This window comes from Mauremys mutica, chromosome 8 (assembly GCF_020497125.1).
Source record: "Mauremys mutica isolate MM-2020 ecotype Southern chromosome 8, ASM2049712v1, whole genome shotgun sequence".
Classification (NCBI taxonomy): Eukaryota; Metazoa; Chordata; order Testudines; family Geoemydidae; genus Mauremys; species Mauremys mutica.
Genome location: NC_059079.1, coordinates 64,597,157 through 64,616,627, shown reverse-complemented (window position 1 = coordinate 64,616,627; position 19,471 = coordinate 64,597,157). Strand labels below are relative to the sequence as shown.

At 49.3% G+C, this 19,471-nt stretch overlaps 1 pseudogene; it reads right to left on the bottom strand.

The window, feature by feature from the left end:
• Positions 1-9,540, bottom strand: LOC123376316 (annotated as a pseudogene).
• Between the last annotated feature and the right edge of the window lie 9,931 nt (positions 9,541-19,471).

Sequence of the window (19,471 nt, the reverse complement as noted above, 5' to 3'; positions counted from 1 at the left end):
TTATACAGTGAGACCTGGTGTTATCGACTCCTCCAGCAAGGACAAAGAAGAGTGGTGCCCTGTGGTGAAGATGACAATATCCACCTTCTCCTCCACAGTCCCATTTTCTAAGATGGCAGAGGTTCCAGTAAACTCCTTCACATTGGGCTTCACCACCACGCCACCACAGAGGATACGGCTGGGACAGTCATTGCTGACCATTGCCTCTTGGTTCTACAGTATAGAGGCAAAGCGAGACAAGAGGACGTCCTGTTATCCAATGGGAGTTGGATGGAACAAGTCAAGAAACAGGCCGATTCCTGGCAACCGCTTTTCTCTGAAGAGAGAGCAGGGTAAATGGCATCCAGCTATTGCCAGGGTCATGAATTCCTAACACAGCAGTCATCTTCAGGCATTCTTTAGTGCACTAGGCTGCTTGATGGCTGCGTGAAGGGGGCATCCTGAAGGAAGCAGTTTGCAGAAAGACTACCCAAGATTGCTGGAAAAATCCTGCTGGGTACACAGGCTGTAGTGAAGGAGCTTTACTAAAGTGAAGCCTAAAGGATGATGATGGCAATCAGCATCCCTACTCTTACATTGCACTTGTCAGCCAGTAGATCTCAAAAGAGGCCAGGATCATCACCCCCCATTTTACAGATGGGAAAACGGAGGCACAGAGACTTGCTGAAGGGCACCCAGCAGGTCAATGGCAGAGCTGGGAATAGAACCTAGCTTTTCTGAGGCTCAGGCCAGGGCTCTAAGCATCAGGCAACAGTGCTTTGCAGAATGTACCCCCATAATGTGGGAAGCAACAGGCCCCCTTCTGGATATTTAATTATGATTTTTTCCACTCTCTGTCTTGTAATTTCCGATTCAGAAGGCCAAGTTACTGTACTTGGAGAGAGAGGTCTTCCACCTTCAGATTCACCTCTGCACGGCTCCACCAAAATATCCTTTGGCCAAAGATTAGGTTATGAGAAACTGAACAGGAACATATTGCAGAAATGGTCCAATACTCTGCACGGTCCATTATCTAGCCCTTCCCCAGGTGCACAGTGGGCCTGCTGGCCAGGCTAGTGGAAAATAGCTGTCTTGGGGCACCAAGCCATAGTTTCCATGGTTAAACCATTGATTCATCTTCTCATTCATCCAGCTGAACAGGAGGAAAGGGAGAGTATTCCTGATGACCATCAGTCAGGTGGGTATTGTACATCGTCTTTATGGGGCAGCCATGCTCAGAAATACGGCTCATCACCCCTGAGCCCTTGGTGGTGCTGAGAAATGCCTGAAAGCCAAGCCAGAATTCAGCTTCCAACAGTGAGTGTAATTCTTTCACCCAGATTCAGTGTGAAATTAAACCAAAGGAAGCAAACCTCTGTCATCTCCAAATGTTCCTCTCAGAGGACAATCCGCTCTTCGGATCTTTGATGACACTGTTTGGAGACTTATGGATGAGACTGGCAAAGGAGGACACCACCTACTGGGCTGGCAACATCTGGTCTGAGCTCATGCTCTGCTTCCACCTGTTGCTGTCTGTGTTCAAAAGCTGCCTTGCTGGTTATACTTTGATTGTATTCTTAGGGTTCAATTTTTAGAGTGAATTTGGAGTCCCTGGAGGGTTCTGGGATTGACAGCCCTGAAGACAGGCACAGAACAGGAAGCGCCTGTTCAAGTTTAACCCTTCCTGCTCTGCCACGGTATCTCAATCCTGAATGGAAGGGGAAGGGAAGACAGGAGACAACTGGGTAACTGATTTTCCAGGCCCATTTGGCCACGCTTCCACAAATTGCTACTAGAAGGGGACATCTCTGGTGGTGGTTTATAGGATTCGGACATCAGGAGCATTAAAATATGGACTGAGACCACCTACTATGTCATATAGATCTGCTGGCTGTTTGACGATGGCAACTCCTGATCCTGAATCTGGGCTGCAGTCAGAAAAGCTATGGGAAAGACCTGTTGGGTCATTAGTCAAAGCCTCAATAAAAGCTCTCCCAGTATAATGACGTTTTGGTGCTTGGTTTGGCAATAGATGAATGCATCAGAATATAAACGTTACCTCTCTCCAGTAATTCATAAGCAATTTCAGGAATTGTACCTGCTCAGCTTTCTGACTTAGCTGTACAGTGATATCTGCTCCAGAGTTCCCCTGTCCAACCACAAGGACTTTCTTCCCCAGAAATCCTTCTGGGTTCTTGTATCCCTGGCTGTGAAGGTAGGTGCCTTTCAACTCGTTCATACCTGCAAGGAAAATAGTAATCTCAGTTGGATCGATTAATGAATTAGCAGTGATGCCTGGGCAGCACAAGACAGCAAGTCATTGTCGCTGCATGAGAAACGGGCACTCTGGAAGGGAACAAAGTAAGCTCAGGAGGAATGGCAACAAGTAGACATTCTGGGCTAACAGATGGAATACTGAGGCATTGTCATTCAGAGGTCAATGGCTGAGTGACAATTTGGCCAGACGTTGGTGTCAAGCCCTGGTGAATCTAGGCATTCTGTAGCTACACAACTCGAGCTGTACGATATTAGCGGGTGCAAAGTATGTGCATGATACACGTTGTTAGCCAGTGAACTCCTGCAGTGCTGACAGGAGCTGGTGCTGATTTGCAAGAAGTGTTGGCATTTCAAAAGGCTGCCCAGCATGCTGGGGAGCCAGCGGGGCTGGGAATAGGGAAGCGTTGGAGTCTGGCACCAGGGGGGTCCATATAGTAGGGCTACGCCAGAGTTGCTCACCCCAAGTGCAGCTCCATGGCAGTGAATCTGGAGCCTGGTCTACACTACGCGTTTAAACCGGTTTTAGGAGCGTAAAACCGATTTAACGCCACAACCGTCCACACTAGGAGGCACCATATATCGATTTTAATGGCTCTTTAAACCGGTTTCTGTACTCCTCCCTAACGAGAGGAGTAACGCTAGTATCGGTATTAAAATATCGGATTAGGGTTAGTGTGGACGCTGATCGACGGCATTGGCCTCCGGGAGCTATCCCACAGTGCACCAGTGACCGCTCTGGACAGCATTCTGAACTCGGATGCACTGGCCAGGTAGACAGGAAAAGCCCCGCGAACTTTTGAAATTCATTTCCTGCTTCCCCAGCGTGGAGATCTCATCAGCACAGGTGACCACGCACAGCTCATCAGCACAGTTAACAATGCAGTCTCCTGAGAATCGTAAAAGAGCCCCAGCATGGACTGCACGGGAGGTACTGGATCTGATCGCTATCTGGGGAGAGGATTCAGTGCTAACAGAACTGCGTTCCAAAAGACGAAATGAAAAAGTATTTGAAAGAATTTCTAAGGCTATGACGGATAAAGGCCACAGCCGGGACTCAGTGCAGTGCAGAGTGAAAGTTAAGGAGCTCAGACAAGGCTACCAGAAAACCAAAGAAGCAAACGGAAGGTCCGGGGCAGGTCGAAAAACATGCCGCTTCTATGCTGAGCTGCATGCAATTTTAGGGGGCTGCGCCACAAGTACCCCACCCCTGATGGTGGATTCCGAGGTGGGGGTTGTAATCTCTGCCATGGCTGAGGATTATGCAGACGGGGAAGATGAAGATGAAGAAGAGGAGGAAGACATAGCAGAGAGCACACAGCACTCCGTGAGCCCCAGCAGCCAGGAGCTTTTTATCACCCTGACGGAATTACCGTCCTCCCAGCCCTCACAAGCCACTATCCCAGACAATGACGCCATGGAAGGGAGCTCTGGTGAGTGTACCTTTGCAAATAGCAAACATTGTTTTTTAAGCAAGCCTTTTTTAATGATTGATTTGCCCTGAGGACTTGGGATGCATTCGCAGACAGTATAGTTACTTAGAAAAGTTTGTTAACATGTCCGGGGATTGAGAGGAAATCCTCCAGGGACATCTCGATGAAGCGCTCCTGTAGGTACTCCAGAAGCCTTTGCAGAAGGTTTCTGGGCAAGGCAGCCTTGTTCCGCCCACCGTGGTAGGACACTTTACCACGCCATGCATGTAGCAAGTAATCAGGTATCATTGCGTGGCAAAGCATAGCAGCGTATGGTCCCGGTGACTGCTGGCATTCAAGAAGCATCCGTTCTTTATCTTGTTCTGTTATCCTCAGCAAAGTGATATCGTTCAGGATAACCTGGTTAAAAATCAGGAATTTAAGTAAGGGGGGTGGCCATTTTTCTAGTGGGTTCGTGGACTGCATCAGCTTAAAAAAAAAACTTTCCTGCACGTAGCGAAGCGGGGGGAGGGGAGGAGTGAAATGCCGATGATCTTTTCTGTGTTTGGTCACCGGCGATCTTCCCCAAGGTACCAGACACGCAGTGGGTGGGGGGGGGGGGAAGGTTGTTGATTAGCAGGGAGCTAGCGTGGTATTAGCCATGCGTTGCGGGGGAGGGGTACATCACTACAGAAGCAGAAAGACAGTGGCTTACCATGGCCGCATGCAAGCTGAATTCTGATGCCTGGACCTGTGTCTGTGAGATCTGTAACTCCAGAGCTGCAGGCACTCACTGTTAAGATTAAAAATGCGACCTTGTAGGGAAATCACATGTGCTAGGTGAATACTTCTTTTCACTGTGAAAGAGTATAATCATTGTTCTGTAAAATGTATCTTTCTAAATATTTATCTCCCTCATGCAGCTGCAAATTTTTCAACCATCCCTCCTCCATCCCAAAGGCTAGCACAGATAAGGCAGAGGAAAAAGAAGACGCGAGATGAGATGTTCTCGGATATTATGGAAGTTACACGCAATGAAAGAGCTCATCTGAATGAGTGGAAGGACGTGGTTTCAAATTACAGGAAAGAGGCCAGTGAACATGAGGACAGGAGGGATGAACGTGAGGACAGGAGGGACAACCGAGATGAGAGGTGGCGGCAGGAAGACCGGCAGGAAAATCAGCGGTGGCGGCAGGAAGATCAGCGGTGGCGGGATGCAACTCTGGGGCTGCTGCGTGATCAAACTGACATGCTCCGGCGTCTTGTGGAGCTTCAGGAAAGGCAGCATGATCACAGAGTGCCGCTGCAGCCCCTGTATAACCACCCTCAACCCTCACCTTGTTCCACATCCTCCTCACCCAGACGTGTAAGAACGCGTGGGGGGAGGCTCCGTGCACCCGCCCACTCCACCCCCGTGGACAGCCCAACCAGAAGGCTGTCGTTACTGTGAATTTTTTTTTTAATGGCCTTCTCCATCCCTCCTATCCTCCTCCCAAACCACACCCTTACTTCTCTCCCTCTTTTTATAAGGAATCAATAAAGAATTCATGCTTTTTAAATGAGAGTGACTTTATTTGCATAAGTAAGCTGTACTCGAAGGGGGTGGGGGAGTTGCTTACAGGGACTGAGTCAATCAAGGGGGTTGGGTGTTCATCAACAAACACAGCAGTCACACTGTACCCTGGCCATTGATGAAGCTCGTTTTCAAAGCTTCTCTCATGCGCACCGCTTCCTGGTGTGCTCTTCTAATCTCCCTGGTGTCTGGCTGCGCGTAATCAGCGGCCAGGTGATTTGCCTCAGCCTCCCACCCCGCCATAAAGGTCTCCCCCTTACTCTCACAGAGATTGTGGAGAATACAGCAAGCAGTAATAACATAGGGGACATTGGTTTGGCTGAGGTCTGAGCGAGTGAGTAATGTCCGCCAGCGCGCCTTTAAACGGCCAAATGCACATTCCACCACCATTCTGCACTTGCTCAGCCTGTAATTGAACAGATCCTGACCACTGTCCAGGCTGCCTGTGTATGGCTTCATGAGCCATGGCATCAAGGGGTAGGCTGGGTCCCCCAGGATAACGACAGGCATTTCAACATCCCCAACTGTTATTTTCTGGTCTGGGAAGTAATTCCCTTGCTGCAGCCGTTTAAACAGAGTAGTGCTTCTGAAGACGCGAGCGTCATGAACCCTCCCTGGCCATCCCACGTGGATGTTTGTGAAACGTCCCTTGTGATCTACCAGTGCTTGCAGCACCATTGAAAAGTACCCCTTGCGGTTTACGTACTGGGTGCCCTGGCGCTGCGGTGCCAAGATAGGGATATGGGTTCCATCTATCGCCCCCCCACAGTTAGGGAATCCCATTGCAGCAAAGCCATCCACTATGGCCTGCACGTTTCCCAGAGTCACAACCTTTCGTAGCAGCAGCTTAGTGATTGCTTTGGCTACTTGCATCACAGCAGCCCCCACAGTAGATTTTCCAACTCCAAATTGATTCCCGACTGACCGGTAGCTGTCTGGCGTTGCAAGCTTCCACAGGGCTATCGCCACTCGCTTCTCTACTGTGAGGGCTGCTCTCATCTTGGTATTACGGCGTTTCAGGGCAGGGGCAAGCAAGTCACAAAGTTCCATGAAAGTGCCCTTACGCATGCGAAAGTTTCGCAGCCACTGGGAATCGTCCCACACCTGCAACACAATGCGGTCCCACCAGTCAGTGCTTGTTTCCCGGGCCCAAAATCGGCGTTCAATGGATAGAATCTGCCCCATTACCATCAGGATCTCCAAAGCGCAGGGGCCCGCCGTTTGAGAGAATTCTGTGTCTACGTCCTCATCACTGTCATCGCCGCGCTGCCGTATCCGCCTCCTCCTCGCCTCGGATTGAAGGTCCTGGTTCACCATAGACTGCACTAGAGTGCGCGAGGTGTTTAAAACAGTCACGATTGCGGTATGGAGCTGAGCAGGGTCCATGATTGCTGTGCTATGGCGTCTGCACAGTTCACCAAGCAAAAAAAGGCGCGAAACGGTTGTCTGCTGCTCAGGGAGGGAGGGGTGAGGCTGTACCCAGAACCACCCGCGACAATGATTTTTGCCCCATCAGGCACTGGGATCTCAACCCGGAAATGCCAAGGGGCGGGGGAGGCTGCGGGAACTATGGGATAGCTACGGGATAGCTACCCACAGTGCAACGCTCCAGAAATCGACGCTAGCCTCGGACCATGGACGCACACCACCGATTTAATGTGTTTAGTGTGGCCGCGCGCAATCGATTTTATAAAATCTGTTTTACAAAACCGGTTTATGCAAATTCGGAATAGTCCCGTAGTGTAGACGTACCCTGGAAGACCTGACACTGACCCCCGGATTTCCAGGCTCAGAGTTAGAGTCTGGGCTTCTAGGTCCCTTGCCGTGAAGCTGAGAGCCCAGAAGTCCTGAGAGCCCAGGCTTGAGTTAGGTTTCCCAGGGCTCCGCAGCCAGGTTCCACAGACAGGGGTCACCTGCCCCAGGGCAGTCCTCATGGCAGGGCCCGCAGCAGCCTGCTAGGTGAGCTGGCAGGGACATGGACTGGGATTGCTCTCCTGTGCAAAAAGAACAGGAGTACTTGTGGCACCTGAGAGACGAACACATTCATTTGAGCATAAGCTTTCGTGGGCTACAGCCCACTTCTTCGGATGCATAGGATGGAACATATAGTAAGAAGATATATATACATACAGAGAACATAAAAGGATGGAAGTTGCCATACCAACTCTAAGAGGCTAATTAATTAAGATAAGCTATTATCAGCAGGAGAAAAAAAACCTTTTGTAGTGATAAACAAGATGGCCCATTCCAGACAGTTGACAAGAAGGTGTGAGGATACTTAACATGGGGAAATCCTCACACTTTCTTGTCAACTGTCTGGAATGGGCCATCTTGATTATCACTACAAAAGTTTTTTTTCTCCTGCTGATAATAGCTCATCTTAATTAATTAGTCTTTTAGAGTTCATATGGCAACTTCCACCTTTTCATGTTCTCTGTATCTATATATATCTTCTTACTATATGTTCCATCTTATGCATCTGATGAAGTGGGCTGTAGCCCACGAAAGCTTATTTTCAAATAAATTTGTTACTCTCTAAGGTGCCACAAGTACTCCTGTTCTTTTTGCGGATACAGACTAACACGGCTGCTACACTGAAACCTCTCCTACCCACAAACTCTTTGCCTGTGACATTGAGGCTACGTCCATACTACTCGCCCAGGTCGGCGGGTAGCGATCGACTTCTCGGAGTTCGATATATCGCGTCTCATCTAGACGCGATATATTGAACTCCGAACGCGCTCCCGTCGTCTCTGGAACTCCACCACCGCGAACTCCACTCATACTAACTAACTAACATTCATTAAGATCTCTTCAAATCCTTGTTAATTATTAATTGGCTTCCACACCGCGGACTTTGATCCCGCGCCGTCAGGACGGGTAAGTAGTTCGAACTAAGGTAGTTCGAGTACCTTAGTTCGTACCTTAGTTTGCGTACCTTAGTTTGAACCTCCCCGCAGTGTAGACCAGGCCTAAGAGGGCAAATCTGCAAGCTGTACTTGTCCTGAATAGTACTGACTCCTGGAAGCAGTCCAGCTGTGTTCACGGAGACGGAGTGAGTACTGCTATTCAGGCCCTACATAGACAATGGGTCAAATCCTGCAAAACTCCCCTTTACATCAGCTGGCCAGGATTTCACCTAATATAACTGTGATTTACCTTGGAAAGTCTCCAGTGAAATAGGAGACTCTACATGATGTCCAGTGCAAACCACAACAGCATCAAAAGTGGCCAGCGCCTGCTTCCCATCAGTCTCAGTGACAACTTCCCATGGGCCAGTGGCAGAGAAATCCTAGCATTTTCTTACACTGGGGACCACAAAACCACAAAACAAACACCCCCCCCCCCAAAAAAAACCCAAAAGAAAATTATGGATTAATCATATCTTTAAAACCAGAGGCCTAGATCTCTCATCTCTTAACCTTGAAGTGCTGTACATTCTTTAGGAGGTTCAAGTTAAAATAATCAGAATGCACATTGCTTTGCTCTTCTAAAGCCCTTTTTATCCAAGGAGGCCAGAGTATTTTACAAAAATTAGTTAAGCCTGAAAAAGTTAAGCCTGTAAAATAGTATGACCACAATTGGGGAAACTGAGGCACAGAACAATTGAGGCCCAGCCATTTAGAAACCCATGAATATTCTTCTGCACATGAATTGCAAGTGCAAAATATCTGATGCATGTGCAAGATGGGAATCTGCATTTATGTAAATTTTTGCATGTCATCCCGACTTCATGCACGAACCAGGTGTTTTGTATACACAAACTTTAAATAAAAATCTTGGCCCAAGTAACTTGATCAATATTAGCCATTGGCAGACCAAGGGGTTCTGACTCTGCAGTGGCCTTGATTTTGTAGTCTGACTTGTTGACAATGTTTTAATGTGCTGCATCTTCACAGCTACGTCTTAATATATTCACACCCTTCCTTGATAACCTTGTGGTAAGAGACACAGGACCAGCCTCGCCTCTCGCGGTTCAGGTTCCTCAATTCTTGAGTGAGAGGTGCAATGCTTAGAAGACTCTAGTGCTAAGAGCTATCAAAGCTAACTTAGAGTTTACTTAACTAACTTAAAATTAAAACCTAATAAACAAAACTAAGAACAAACGCTTAGGGAAACCAAGCTTAGCTTAGTCCCCTCGGAACTTAGAAAGTTTGCTAAAAACAAGTATAGCCTACTAATAGATAGCTTTTCTAGCAAGGAGAGTCACCTCTTTTATAGGGCACAAGTGCCTGAAATCCTTCCTCCTATGCCCAAACTTTATTCCTCACCCACAAAAATGTTAAGGTACACTTACTCCATAGGCTAGTATGTTTGTACGTATTAATGACAGGTACATACATATTAGTGACATTAGATCATACACACATATGTTATTTTTGTTCTTCGGTTATTTTGGTTCTTTCCTTGTGGTGTACCTGTTAAGTCTGTGGGTACAGACTTGGAAACTCCCTGTGCCATTCTTCCATAATCTATCTATCTAGGTGAAAGGTCTCAGACATATGTGTGGGTGTTCACTTGCTATCTGGGTGAAAGGTCCCAGACATAGGGTATGTCTACACTACGGGATTACTCCGAATTTACAGAATTTGATTTTGGGCAACTGATTGTATAAAGTCAAGTGCACGCGGCCACACTAAGCACATTAATTCGACGGTGTGTGTCCATGTACCGAGGCTAGCGTCGACTTCCAGAGCGTTGCACTGTGGGTAGCTGTCCCATAGCTATCTCATAGTTCCCGCTTCTCCCCCGCCCATTGGAATTCTGGGTTGAGATCCCAATGCCTGATGGGGCAAAAAACATTGTCACAGGTGGTTCTGGGTACAACCTCACCCCTCCCTCCGTGAAAGCAATGGCAGACAACTGTTTCACACCTTTTTTCCTGGGTGAACTGTGCAGACACCATACCACAGCAAGCATGGAGCCCGCTCAGCTCAAGACAGCAGTCATGAACATTGTAAACACCTCGCACATTATCGTGCAGTCTATGCTGAACCAAGACCTGAAAAACCAGGTGAGGAGGAGGCAGCTACGGCGACGAGACCGATGAGGACATAGACACAGAATTCTCTCAAACCGTGGGCCCCGGCACTTTGGAGATCATGCTGTTAATGGGGCAGGTTCTAGCTGTGGAACGCTGATTTTGGGCCCGGGAAACAAGCACAGACTGGTGGGACCACATAGTGTTGCAGGTGTGGGACGATTCTCAGTGGCTGCGAAACTTTTGCATGCGTAAGGGCACTTTCATGGAACTTTGTGACTTGCTTTCCCCTGCCCTGAAGAGCCAGAATACCAAGATGAGAGCAGCCCTCACAGTTGAGAAGCGAGTGGCGATAGCCCTGTGGAAGCTTGCAATCCCAGACAGCTACCGGTCAGTCGGGAATCAATTTGGAGTGGGCAAATCTACTGTGGGGGCTGCTGTGATGCAAGTAGCCAAAGCAATCACTGACATTCTGCTACCAAAGGTAGTGACCCTGGGAAATGTGCAGGTCATAGTGGATGGCTTTGCTGCAATGGGATTCCTTAACTGTGGTGGGGAGATAGATGGAACCCATATCCCTATCTTGGCACCGGAGCACCAGGGCAGCCAGTACATAAACCGCAAGGGGTACTTTTCAATGGTGCTGCAAGCACTGGTGGATCACAAGGGACGTTTCACCAACATCAACATGGGATGGACGGGAAGGGTTCATGACGCTCGCGTCTTCAGGAACACTAATCTGTTTAAATGGCTGCAGCAAGGGATTTACTTCCCAGACCAGAAAATAACCATTGGGGATGTTGAAATGCATATAGTTATCCTTGGGGACCCAGCCTACCCCTTAATGCCATGGCTCATGAAGCCATACACAGGCAGCCTGGACAGTAGTCAGGAGCTGTTCAACTACAGGCTGAGCAAGTGCAGAATAGTGGTAGAATGTGCATTTGGACGTTTAAAGGGACGTTGGCGCATGTTACTGACTCGCTCAGACCTCAGCCAAACCAATATACCCATTGTTATTGCTGCTTGCTGTGTGCTCCACAATCTCTGTGAGAGTAAGGGGGAGACATTTATGGTGGGGTGGGAGGCTGAGGCAAATCACCTGGCCGCTGATTACGCGCAGCCAGACACCAAGGCGATTAGAAGAGCACACCAGGAAGCGGTGCGCATCAGAGAAGCTTTGAAAACCAGTTTCATGACTGGCCAGGCTACAGTGTGAAAGTCCTGTTTGTTTCTCCTTGATGAAAACCCGCCCCCTTGATTGACTCATTCCCTGTAAGCAACCCACCCTCCCACTTCGATCACAGCTTGCTTTCTAAGGAAATAAAGTCACTATCATTTAAAAATCATGTATTCTTTATTAATTGATTATAAAAAGAGGGAGAGAACTGACAAGGTAGCCCGGGTGGGGTTTGGGAGGAGGATAAGAAGGAAGGAAAAGGCCACTTCAGAAGTTGAAAATAATGACAGCCTTTTGGTTGGGCTGTCCACTGGGGTGGAGTGGGTGGGTGCACGGAGCCCCCCCACCACGTTCTCACACATCTGGGTGAGGAGGCTATGGAATTTGGGTAGGTGGGAGGGCGGTTATACAGGGGCTGCAGCAGCACTCTGTGATCCTGCTGCCGTTCCTGAAGCTCCACCATACGCCGGAGCATGTCAGTTTGATCACGCAGCAGCCCCAGTGTTGCATTATGTCACCTCTGATCTTCCTGCCGCCACCTCTCATCTCGAGCGTCTCTCCTCTCTTCATGTTTGTCCCTCCTGTCCTCATGTTCACTGGCATCTTTCCTGTACTTTGATACTGCGTCCTTCCACTCATTCAGATGAGCTCTTTCATTGCGGATTGATTCCATGATTTCAGAGAACATTTTGTCTTGCGTCCTTTTTTTCCACCGCCGTATCTGAGATAGCCTTTGGGATGGAGGAGGGAGGCTTGAAAAATTTGAAGCTGCGGGAGGGAGGGGAAAAAAGGGAGAGAAGTATTTAAAAAGATACAGAACAATGCTTATACTCTTTCATGGCGAACAACACTATTCACATTACATAGCGCATGTGATTTCAGTACAAGGTCGCATTTTGCATCTTAATCTTGAGTGCCTGTGGCTTTGGTGTTAGAGATCACAGATGCAGGTCCAGGCAACAGAATTCGGTTTGCATGTGGCCATGGTAAGCCATTGTCTTTCGGCTTCTGCAGCCTTCATAAAACCAGTGCCCTCCTTTCCCACATTCCAAGCAAAGCCCGTTGAGTGCTGCGGCTTTCCTGTTAACGTGCAGCAGAAGAAACCAAACCACGCCCCCATTCCAATTCTCTGGGATGATCGCTTTACCCCTCCCCCCACTGCGTGGCTGGTATCAGGGAAGATCCCTGCTAGCCAAATGCGAAAAGCTCAGCACCAATTCCCCCCACTCCTCCCTCCCCCGCTTGGCTAACTGCAGGGAAGGATTTCTTTTCAGCCACAGGCAGGGCCGGCTCTACTGTTTTTGCCGCCCCAAGCAGCGTGCCGAATTGCCGCTGCAGAAGGCGGGGGAAGTCCCTGTGCCATTCGGGTGACACCCACATTTCCGTGGCAGCTGAAGACAGAAGCTGCACCACCGCGGACAGCTGAACATAGACGCTACCGCCGAATCGCTGCCGCTGTGGAAATGCGCGTGCCCCCCTAACGGCACATAGACTGCTCCCATTGTCCGCGGCGGCAATTCGGCGCTCTGCTTGGGGGCAAAAACACAGGGACTGCCGCCCCTTGCAGATTGCCGCCCCAAGCACCTGCTTGGGATGCTGGCGCCTGGAGCCGGCCCTGGCCACAGGCAAACAGCCCAGTAGGAACGGCCACCTCTGTCCCCTTAATTAAATTCCTGTATTTCAACCAGGTTACCATGAACAATATCACTCTCCTGAGGATAACACAGCAAGATAAAGAACGGATGTTGCTTGAATGCCAGCAAACACCGGGACCATACGCTGCCAGGCTTTGTCATGCAATGATTCCAGATTACTTGCTTCTAGCATGGCGTGGTCAAGTGTCCTACCATGGAGGACGGAATAAGGCTGCCCTGCCCAGAAACCTTCTGGAAAGGCTTTTGGAGTACCTCTAGGAGAGCTTCATGGAGATGTCCCTGGAGGATTTCCGTTCCATCCCCATACATGTTAACAGACTTTTCCAGTAACTGTACTGGCTGCAAATGCATCCCAAGTCCTCAGGGCAAATTAATCATTAAAAAAAGCTTGCTTTTAAACCATGTTTTATATTTACAAAGGTACACTCACCAGAGGTCCCTTCCATGGCTTCATGGTCTGGGATAGTGGCTTGGGAGGGTTGGGAGGGTACTTCAGTCAGGCTGAGAAAAAGCTCCTGGCTGTTGGGAAGAACGGAGTGTTGTGTGCTCTCTGCAAGCTCGTCCCCCCCCCCCCCCTCCTCCTCATCTTCCCCATCCGCAGAATCCTCAGGCATGGCTGAGATTACCCCCTCCTCAGAATCCACAGTCAGGGGTGGGGTAGTGGTGGCAGCCCCCCCTAGAATTGCATGAAGCTCAGCGTAGAAGCGGCATGTCTGCGGCTCTGCCCCGGACCTTCTGTTTGCTTCTTTGGTTTTCTAGTAGGCTTGTCTGAGCTCCTTAACTTTCACGCGGCACTGTAGTGAGTCCCTATTGTGGCCTCTCTCCATCATGCCCTTGGAGATTTTTTCAAATGTTTTGGCATTTCGTCTTTTGGAACGTAGTTCTGCTAGCACGGAATCCTCTCCCCATATAGCGATCAGATCCAGTACCTCCCGTACAGCCCATGCTGGTGCTCTTTTTCAATTCTTGGACTGCATGGTTACCTGTGCTGATGAGCTCTGCATGGTCACCTGTGCTCTCCACGCTGGGAAAACAGTAAATGAAATTCAAAAGTTCACGGGGCTTTTCCTGTCTATCTGGCCAGTGCATCCGAGTTCAGTTTGCTGTCCAGAGCGGTCACAATAGTGCACTGTGGGATTGCTCCCGGAGGCCAATACTGTCGAATTGAGGCCACACTAACCCCAATTCGAAATGGCAATGTCGATTTCAGCACTACTCCCCTCGGGGAGGAATACAGAAATCAATTTTAAGGGCCCTTTATATCTAAGTAAATGGCTTCATTGTGTGGATGGGTGCAGGGTTAATTTGATTTAACTCTGCTAAATTTGAACTAAACTCGTAGTGTAGACCAGGCCATAGATATGCTAACTTTGCCTTAGCTCAACATACAGAATATGGCCTGTAGGTCCCTTGCATTACAGCCAAACTTACTTTAATATAAACCCAGTACAATAAACCAAATACTTAAACTATAAGAAGAGATATACATATGCAAGCAAGCAGGTTAATCCTATAGGCTACAGCCCAGGAGATACCAGCTCATACTAATAATACCTTATCCAAAGATAAAATAAAAGGAAACCTTCTGAAGGCATCCTCTGCACCATGCCTACAGTTCAGCCACTGCTAACTGAGAAACTGTGGCTTCAGGTTTTGCCCCAGTTGTTTTCATTCTGCCCCCCTACACGCACAAGACAAGTTTGTGGTCCAGTCTGGGTTACAAATCCTACAGGCACAATCTTTTTCTCGTTATATTGAGGCACTTCAGACCTGGTTGCAACTAAGAAATGCGGCATCCTGTGACAATGAAGCTTTGAATTAAGGTGCAATTGGGGTTGAGTTCTGGATTATGTTTGGGTTGGCTGGCATTTTACCCCAAACATTTCACCTGTTTCTAGCTACAGCACCACAAACCAAAGCTTTGTAGCATATAAAAACATACTACCACATGTATCTGTTGAATAGCAGTAATACAATTGTAACTTTGTAACTTAGATTATTTTACCATTTAATTACTATTTCATTTATCTTAATAAAAAGTCTTTAAGGCTATATCTGTCTCAGTGTGAGCTTCCTGTCATACCCACGAGGACAGGGCCAGTGCAACCACTAGGCAAACTAGGCGGCCGCCTAGGGTGCCTAGTGGTTGAGGGTGCCTAAAAGCCCGCTCAAGGGAGGAGGTGGAGTGGAGGTGAGCTGGGGTGGAGGGGGCGCGGGGAGGGCCGCCTGCACAGGGGAACTGCTCCCCGCCCCAGATCACCTCCACTCTGCCTCCTCCGCTGAGCACACAGCCCCTGCTCTAAGTCTCCTCCAATCGGCGCTGCAAGCCTGGGAGGGAAGGAGAATTAGGCCTGGTCTACACTAGGACTTTAATTCGAATTTAGCAGCGTTAATTTGAACTAACCGCTCAACCGTCCACACCAGGAAGCCATTTAATTCGAACTAGAGGGCTCTTTAGTTCGAATTTGGTACTCCACCCCGACAGGTGGAGTAACGCTAAATTCGACATGGCTAGCTCGAATTAGGCTAGGTGTGGATGCAAATCGAACTTAGTAGCTCTGGGAGCTATCCCACAGTGCACCACTCTGTTGACGCTCTGGACAGCAGTCCGAGCTTGGATTCTCTGACCAGCCACACAGGAAATGACCCGGGAAAATTTGAATTCATTTTCCTGTCTGGGCACTTTGAATCTGACGTCCTGGCTGGACATCGGGGCGAGCTCCGCAGCACCTGCAACGATGCAGAGCTCTCCAGCAGAGGAGTTCATGTTATCTGTGAATAGAAAGAGGGACCCAGCGTAGACTGACTGGGAACTCTTCGATCTGATCGGTGTGTGGGGCGAGGAGTCTGTGCTTTCGGAGCTGCGCTCCAAAACAGGGAATGCAAAGACCTACGAGAAGGTCTCCAAAGCCATGAGAGACAGAGGATACAGGCGGGATGCAACGCAGCGCCGCGTGAAAATCAAGGACCCCAGACAAGGCTACCAAAAAATCAAAGCGGCAAACGGACGCTACGGAGCCTGCCACCACTGCCCCACCAGTGACCGTGGACTCTGACGATGGGACAGTGTCGACGGCCAGTTCCTCGGTGATGTTCGCGGACGGGGAAGATGAGGAAGGGTTTGTGGAGGACGAGGCAGGCGAGAGCGCTTACAACGATGGTTTCCCCGACAGCCAGGATCTATTCATCACCGTCACGGAGATCCCCCAACAACCCTCCCCGGCCATTAACCCGGACCCTGAATCAGGGGAAGGAGCAGTCGGTAAGTGCTTTAACCATGTTAACTTTTATTCTTAATATAACAGGAATCTTAACTGTGTGAAAAGGAGGTCTCTCTAGATATGGGGATAGAACAGAAATCATCCTTGGAGATCTCCACGAAGCTCTCCTTGCGTTAATCAAAAAGCATCAGCAGGAGGTTCCTGGGGAGAGCTGCCTTATTGGGTGCTCTGTGGTAGCACAGTTTTCCATGCAAGGCTTTCATGAGGTACTCAGGGAGCACTGCCTCCCCGAGCACGGCTGGATCGGGCCCTGGTTCGTGCTAGCTTTCACGCAGCATGCGCTCTCTATCTCCTTCAGTGACCCTCCTCAGGGTGATCTCGCTCGGAGACTCCTGCATCTAATTAGGGTAATTACTGTAATTTTACGCCTGGTCCAAAGTATTTTTAAAAAATCTACGGACAGACGGCATAGCACAGTCTCAGCACGCAGCTGCGTGACGAGCGTAACAGAAAGCCAAAGAATATAATGGACGCTCATGGAGGGAGGGGGGAATGAGGACGCAAGGTATCCCACAGTTCCTGCTGTCTCCGAAAAGTATTTGCATTCTTGGATGAGCTCCAAATGCTTCTAGGGTCAAACACAGTGTCTGCGGTGGGTCAGGGCATAGTTCGGCAATTTGCGCACACACCCCACCCACCACCAGAAGTGAAAACAATCCTCTGTTGACTCTTTTACATGTCACCCTATCTTTACTGAATGCTGCAGATAGACGTGATGGTGCAGCACTCAACACCAACATCCTTGCTCCCCCAACGCTATGGATGGCTGATGGTACAAAAAGATGGAAATCCGTCCTCATCATCAGCCTATTGGCACATGGGGCAGTGCAAAAGGGCTGGTAACCATGCCGACTAGCATCAGTAAGGTCGATCAAGGGCGCCTGTCCCTAATTTTTGATGGCAGATGGTGCAATATGGCTGGTAACCGTCCTCATCATTGCAACAGGGGGCTGAGCTCCATCAGCCCCCACCCTTCATTGTAAATAAAAGATTCAATTGCCCCTGGACTAGCAGAGGGATGATGGGCTCCTTCATCCACACTCCTTAATGTCCTGCCTGGACTATCATTGCAGCTGGAGGCTTCCTTCCACTCATTTCTCACAAACAAGTCACTGTGTCTTATTCCTGCATTCTTTATTACTTCATCACACAAGTGGGGGGACAATGGTATGGTAGCCCAGGAAGGCTGGGGTAAGAACGGAATGAACAGGTGGTGTTGTTGCAGGAGCACCCCCTGTGAATAGCATACAGCTCATAATTTATGCAGGATCGGACACAGAGCAGCTGTGCTCTCTGGTTCTATGATACAGTGGTTCTCTAGTACACTTGCCCATAATCTAGGCAGGACTGATTCTATTTTTAGATACCAAAAAGGAGGGATTGACTCAGGGAGTCATTCCCAATTTTTGCTTTTGCGCCCCTGGCTGCTCGGCCAGGGGCACTTATGACAGCACCAAATGGGGCAGTGCAAAAGGACAGGTAACCATGCCCATCTTATTACCATCTTATTACCAATTTATGGTATGGTAGATGGTACAATATGGCTGGTAACCATCTCTGCTGTCATGCAAAAGCAAAAGCATGCTGCTGTGTAGCGCTGCTGGCCCGCCTCTGTCAGCGGCATCTAGTACACATACGGTGACATACACAAAAGGCAAAACAGTTTCCATGGTTGCCACGCTATGGCGTATGCCAGGGCAATCCTGGGAAAACGGGCTTGAAATTATTGTCTGCCGTTGCTTTCCCGGAGGAAGGAATGACTGGCGACATTTACCCAGAATCCACCGCGAAAATGATTTCTGCCCCAGCAGGCACAGGGGTCTCAACCCAGAATTCACAGAGACAGCCTAGACTCAGTTAATTGTTCGCAAAAATGTATCTTTGCAAGGAATTCACTCCCTGTTTCCCATCTCACAGCTTCCACTGTCTCCAGACCTGCCACAGCATCCCCCTTGCAGAGGCTGGCAAAGATTAGGCGGCGAAAGAAAAAGACAAGGGACAAGATGTTCGAGGAACGTATGGGCTGCTACCTAGCAGAGGCGGACCAGCAGAGCCAGTGGAGGGAGACCGTCTCTCTGTGGCAGCGCTCACACAGCGAACGGGAGGAGAGGTGGCATGAGGAAGACAAGCAGGCGACTGAAACAATGCTTGGACTAGTGAGGGAGCAAACGGACACGCTCAGGCGCCTTGTGGATGTTCTGCAGGACCGCAGGAAGACAGAGACACCCTGCAGTGTATCTGCAACCGCTCTCCCCCGCCACAAAGTCCCATACCCCCCTCACCGAAAATAATCAGGAGGAGGGGCGGCCGGGGACGTGAATACTGTCACTGCACCACAGCACAGTGCTCAAGTACCCAAAAGCTCTCATACCCTACATTTGCCGAAGTCCTTCACTTCCAGACTCACAGTAGACCCAATCCCAGTCCCATCCCCTAACTGTCTACTTAATTAATAAAAATGCTTTGCTGTTAATTACTGTTTCCGTTATGTTTTTTCAAAGAAGACTGTGTTTGAATGGGGGGCGTGGGGAAGGGGGTGGTTAATTGCATAGGACAGTCACCTTTCCCAGGGTACAGACACGGGGGCAGGATCAGCAGCGGGTCACACACACGGTGCAGTCAGTAGGCACCCTGGTCGGTTTTTGGAGGTGGTTTCCAGGATCTGTGTGGGCGGGGGAGATGTGACTTTGCAGCGGGGGAGGGCGGTTACAGATCTTATACAGCGGTCCTTGTCCTGGACCGCTGAGTCACGCAGCTGAGGAATCTGTATCCGTCCTCCTCCACCACAAGGTCACATATCCGCCCGCACACAGAATTCCATAAAGAGGGATGGCAGGCTCCGTTGAAAGACGCATTCCGGCACTGCGGACCGCTCTAGGAGCAGGAGCCTGTCATTCCTTGAGTTTAGAGGCGGTCTTTACATCACCGCACACCCTAGCCAGCACAGCCTGCGTCCCAGTTTCAACCCTTTCACGAAAAGTCATGAATAAAGAAACCTTTGTTAAGTAATAATGGGACATGTATTTTATTTTTACACGTGTGCTGGAAGTGGGGGTAACGGGGTGAACGGGGTATGTAACCGAAGAGGAGAGTCAACAGTAACTGGGTAAAGAAACAGGGGCAGGTTCAGCTTCTC